This window comes from Mytilus trossulus, chromosome 10 (genome assembly GCF_036588685.1).
Source record: "Mytilus trossulus isolate FHL-02 chromosome 10, PNRI_Mtr1.1.1.hap1, whole genome shotgun sequence".
Classification (NCBI taxonomy): Eukaryota; Metazoa; Mollusca; class Bivalvia; order Mytilida; family Mytilidae; genus Mytilus; species Mytilus trossulus.
Window position 1 is genome coordinate 43269830 of NC_086382.1, and position 6294 is coordinate 43276123.

Below are 6294 nucleotides of genomic sequence, written 5' to 3' on the forward strand. Positions count from 1 at the left end.
TTGGAAATCCAATCATTTAGTATACTTTTTGAGGTTCATTGAGTTCCAAATCAACCTTAATTTAAACTGCAATATACTGCAAATACATATAGTGTTCAGAATAAGATGTCAACAGTGCCTGTTTAACAGAGGAGAAATTTTAAAGTTTAGCTCCAGGAACTGACTATGTGTTTTGCATTATTAAAATATTCTACATCTTTAATTATTTTAACGTGTTATCTTCTACATACTTTATTTTGTTTCCATATCAATATGAAAACAAGTGTATAAAATAAGTGTTGTTTTTTTTTCGTTTATGTATCCTCCATTCGAGAGATAATATATAAAAGAAGACATGATATGATTGCCAATGAGATAACTCTCAATAAGAGACAAAATTACACAGAAATTAACCACTAAAGGTCACCACACAGCCTTCAACAATGAGCATAGCTCATATCGCATTGTCAGCTACAGTGAATGCCGTGATAAGAAGACGATACGTACTTCAATGAGACTGCATTATCACCACAACAAAATAAAAAAAATAAAAACTGAAAAAGTATCTGTTGTTGATTGTATCACGTTAAGTTATATTTTTTAATATGTTTATCTAGTTGGATATTATAGAAACAAAAATCACTAACCTAAGACGATGGAATCAAACATTTAATAATTCAAATTTTATATTTATGTTAATATGCGGGAAAGAGGCGGAAAGGGCTGACTAAGGCAGTTGTCTCCCCTTTCCCGTTGAAGGGTTTAAATGTTGTTGGTCTGCTGTTTACATGTCTGTGTTCTGTATATTAACTACGACAAATTGGGGGACTGCCTTCGCTTTTTTTCGAGGCTCCTGGTGAATAACACAAAGATGTCAATATATGTTTATTTCGAGTCCAACAATACGAGTAAATTAATTAATATATTGATATGAAATAAAAGAGTTTGATTCTTAAAATGAACTTGAATTAACAATTATCAAAATACTTTATTAATTTAATTGAAATAATGTATCATAATAGTCATGGTAACTTTAATCAAGAAAGACTTGTATTATTTAACTTTTCATTAAACAACATTTTTAAGTTTACGAACCTGGTGAATAAAACAAAGATGCCAATATATGTTTATTTCGAGTTCAACCATACGAGTAAATTAATGTGTTATTCCTTAAGCCTCGGTCACACCTTACCGGATAGCACGGACGGACGCCTAACGGATGAAAATAAAAGTTGTCCGGTGACAAAATTGTTATCCGTTGGGAGTCCGTTGATGTACTGACCGAATAAAACGGACGTGTAACGGATGCATAACGGACACACACCGGATATGCAATGTACGAGAAATGGACACGTACCGGACAAAACGGAGGTCGAACGTACATCCAACGGACGAGTAACGCATAAAAAGGACACCTAAGTTAAACGGAAGCGTACCGGATAAAACGGATGAACAAGATATACGGAAAAATCAAAGGCGACAATAATAATACATGTAAATCTCATAAATATTCAAAATGTTTCTGTGTAACTGGTTTTGGTTTGTTCTTTAAAATTCCGCAATAGGGCAGTGTCTGGCCTGAATAAAAACTGATTGATTGTGAAGACGTGCCTATATAGTACTATAAGATCGATTATGAATAATAAGTATTCATGAAAACTTAAGAAATCAGACATACCAATAATTGGCATTTCTGACGCGAAATTTTCAATTGGCATTTATCCGTTTCAAGTCCGTTCATCATCCGTTTTATCCGTTATACGTCCAGTAGAAGTCCGTTTCTCATCCGTTCAACATCCGTTTTATCCGTTAAACGTCCGGTAGACGTCCGGTAGACGTCCGTTGGTGAATTTATCTGACAGACCTCCAACGGATGTATAACGGACACGTAACGGATACAAAACGGAAACGAAACGGACGAGTACCGTACAAAACGGACGACTAACGGACGTTCAACGGACATTTTATCCGTTGGACGTGCGTTCAAAGTTTTGAACATGCTCAAAATTTTCCACCGGATAGAACGGATGGATAAAACGTACGCTTAACGTACATGCAACGGATATGGACGGACGTCTAACGAATAAGAACGGACATGAACGGATTGAAAAAAAAATCCGTAAGGCGTCCGTTCGAGCTATCCGGTAAGGTGTGACCGAGGCTTTAAGGTTTCCTATTTTAAACCCTAAGAACACGTGCTGGTTGGACTTGTTTTCTTCACCAATCAAAATGACTTTTAGAATACTTATTTTCATAAGGTCAGTTACTATTTGTTAGATCACTTTTACCTTTTACATTTTTGCATAATTTGGGGTAACTATGTTTAATTACTTAATACTTTGTTTTTACGAACTTCAGGGAAATCCGATTATTTGGTTAGATAGAATTCTAAGTGAACAAAAGAAAAGAATTAGATATATTTGCTAAAGGAAATACTTCTAAGAGTTTAAGCTGTCAAACCTTTTTTATGTCGCTAAGTACTAGTGTCAAATAAGAAGAATTTCACATCTAATACTTATATATTAAAAGTTACATAACATTAAAGACTTTCTATTTATATCTTTTTTTTTTACAAAAAGCTAAATTATTATACACGAAATAGTTATTTTCTACAATTACATAGAAGATTCACTTAGTTTTAAATGAAATATTAAATTTTATTTCTTTAAATAGTTTACCTCATTCTTCCTTCATTATATTCATTATGTGTTTAGCTCTGTTGTATGACATATTTCGTGCGTGCTTAAAATCTTTTAAGACCTGTCATATTCTACCATGGCAACGGTAAACTATCATTGTGATTTTCTATGATCAATCTAAGTGAAAAATGTCTAGTCCTGCACATCTGAGATTATAAGTTGTTAATGGTTCTCATTGTCCTTTGGTTTTATCAGAGAATTGCTCTGAATTATTTACATAGCATCATAATAAATAAAACCGTCAGTTTTGAGTTATACGAGTGATTAGTACGTCAGTTCTTTGATTACCTTTCGTTCTTGCATGGGCTAAAACAAAATACGTCACTCCGGGCTGCAAAAGTTGAACAACTCACTAAGCTGGATGTTTGAAATTTATAATTACTCATGCATTCATGGTACATGTATTGTAATACTATTATTTTTATATTTTTTTATGTTATGTGCTGATTTACAACGAGCAAATTCCACAACATATTCAGTAGAGTTTATGCGAGGTTGTTGCAATGATGACTTATGACGTGTATTACATCATTCGAAATTACACCATAAGAAGTGTTTTTGAACATCTAAAATGCGGTCTTAACGACGTAGAAGACAGCGAAGAGAAGATTTTAATTAATCTAAAGAAACGGGCTAATATTTTAAATTGTTATTTGGATGGAGAGTCAGTGGCGTAGCTGGGTCATTTTTACGTGTACGCCCGAACCTTGGCGAGGGATATGAGGGATATGAGGGGTTCCAACCGCTCAATGTTAAAGCACCTGCTGATAGTGGGTTTGAAAGGGAAAGCTATCGAGAATGTGCTATGATTCCTTTCAGTAAAAAAATCATTGATAGCAACATACTTTTGAATCTTAATGGTTTATTTGTTTTGGTTAAATTTTGTAATATGTTAACTTATTCATCGTGTTAAACTGGAAATTAGCCTAATGGACATTGGTTTTATAGAAAACGTCCAAACCAATATTACTTTTAAATAAGTTTAAAGGGTGCCGTGAGTGAGCATATAATCGACAAAAGCACCTTTTAATGAACACGGAAAAAAAATATTTCTAAGAGAAGCAATATAAAAAAATTCGGGAACACCTAGGATTTCTTCCCAAAAAAAGAAAGAAATTCATTTTGTCCTTAAAATGCGGGAAAATTTTAGATAATTGCATTATATTGATCTGAATACTCTTTTGATCATAAACAGTTTCTGTCCAACTTTCGTAAAATTTCACGAAGAGTCATTCAAAATATAAAAAAGAAGATGCCAATGAGGCAACTATCCACAAAAGACCAAAATGACACAAAAATTAACAACTATAGGTCACCGTGCGGCCTTCAACAATGAGCAAAGCCCATACCTCATAGTCAGCTATAAAAGACCCCGATAAGACAATGTAAAACAATTCAAACGAGAAAACTAACTAATTCAAAAGACTTTATCCACATTCGGAACCTGAATATTGACGCCGCTTTGTCTCGCTTTTAGGACATAAATCACAGGCTCGACAAAAATACAAACAGCATATCAAATCTGAGCAGATAGAGAACTGCTTTAAATATAAGAAAAGTACGAAGAATTCATAGTAGATTCAGACTTTTACAAAAGATTCAATTAAATATATTAAATGATCTATTTGAGTAAATTTAGTCGATTTTTATTCAAAATTACAATCCATTGAAAAAAGAAGCACAAGGCTGGTGTGCTTATTCTATGTCGATTATTTGTTTTATTTTCAAAATTCAAGTGTACGCCCCGGCGTTTTGACGTAAACGTAGCTACGCGAGTTGTCTCATGGGCACTCTCACCACATCTTCCTATATCTAATATATTGTAAAGTTTCATAAAATTATCTTATTTTAATTTCATACTGAATCATTGAAAAGTGGTTTTGAACTGACCTGCTCACGAGTCGAGCCTCTGGGATGAGTTCGTGATGAAAAGAAATGTACAAGATAGAATTTTGAAATAAAACACGACAAGATTTACGATTAACTAAAGGCTCTAAAGAGCCTGTGTCGCTAACCTTGATCTATGTGCATATTAAACAAAGAACACAGATGGATTCATAACAAAACTGTGTTTTGGTGATGGTGATGTGTTTGTAGATCTTACTTTACTGAACATTTTTGCTATTTTATAGTATTCTCTGTCCATAATAAAAATGGCCCTTTCGTAACAGAGGAAATAGTTTGGTAAAAATTTACAAAAATTTACCAAATTAATGATTTTTTTTTTTTAAAAAGGACTATAAAGGACAATAACTCCTTAAGGGGTCAACTGACCATTTTGATTTTGTTGACTTATTTGTAGATATTACTTTGCTAAATTTTATTGCTGTTTACAGTTGATCTCTATTTATAATAGTATTCAAGATAATAACCAAAAACAGTAAAATGTCTTTAAAAATTACCAATTAGGGGTGCAGCAACCTAACAATCAGTTGTCCAATTCATCTGAAAATGTCAGGGCAGATAGATTTTGACTTGATAAACAATTTTATCCACTCAGAATTGTTCTTAAAGCTTTGATTTCAGAGTAATAAGCCAAAATCTACATTTTACCCCTATGTTCTATTTCTAGCCATGACGGCCATCTTGATTGGTGGGCCAGGTCACCGGACACATTTTTTATACTAGATACACCAATGATGATTGTGGCCATGTTTGGTTAAATTTGGTCCTGTAGCTTCCAAGGGGAAGATTTTTTGTAAAAGATTACAAAAATTTACGAAAAATTGGTAAATAATTACTATAAAGGGCAATAACTCCTTAAGGGGTCAACTGACCATTTTGGTCATGATAACTTATTTGTAAATCTTACTTTGCTGAACATTATTACTGTTTACAATTAGGTTGAACTGTCTCCCCTTAAAAGTCGAGTTGACAATTTGATTCGAACGAACACAATGTTTTGTATTTGATAAATCAGTCTAACAAATTCAATTTCTCATTTATTTTTCTTTATTTCACCATTAATTGCCAATCTGTCTACAACATTTTCAGACTATGCAAAAATGACTATAATAGTACGGAAGCGTATACATATTAGCGCCACATATATTTTTTTGAAATTTTCTACCTATCTTTGCGTTAAACGCAAATCTTTGCGATATACCTTTGCGTTAAAACGCAAAGATAGGAAGAAAAATTAAAACAAAATGTGTGGCGCTAATAAGCTTCCGTACTATAGACCTATTGTTAACTGCTATTTTTACAGTCCAAGATTTTGGTATAAAATAACATTTATAAACTACCTATAAAGGCAGAATATTTGATATGAATGGCTTAGAGAAAGATAAGTTTGTCGGTAAGTACTCTTGGAATTCTGTTTTAGCCCGAAGAAAAACAACTTCTATTATCGCTTATAGTACGTTCGGAATACGCTCTTAGTCCTTCATATCTTCAGCCTCTCTTTAAGCAGATAAGATGTTTCAAGCTTCATAAGATACTGGCCTGGTCAGCTTACTAAGTAACATCAAGTTCATGGCAAGATAATCTCAAAAAAAGTTCAGATTATCAAAATTGAACTTGTATTTGATCTTTAACCTTTCTTTATACTTTAAATACTCAATGATAATATTTTGATCAAATATTGATTTTTAAAAATCTACACAATATATGTATT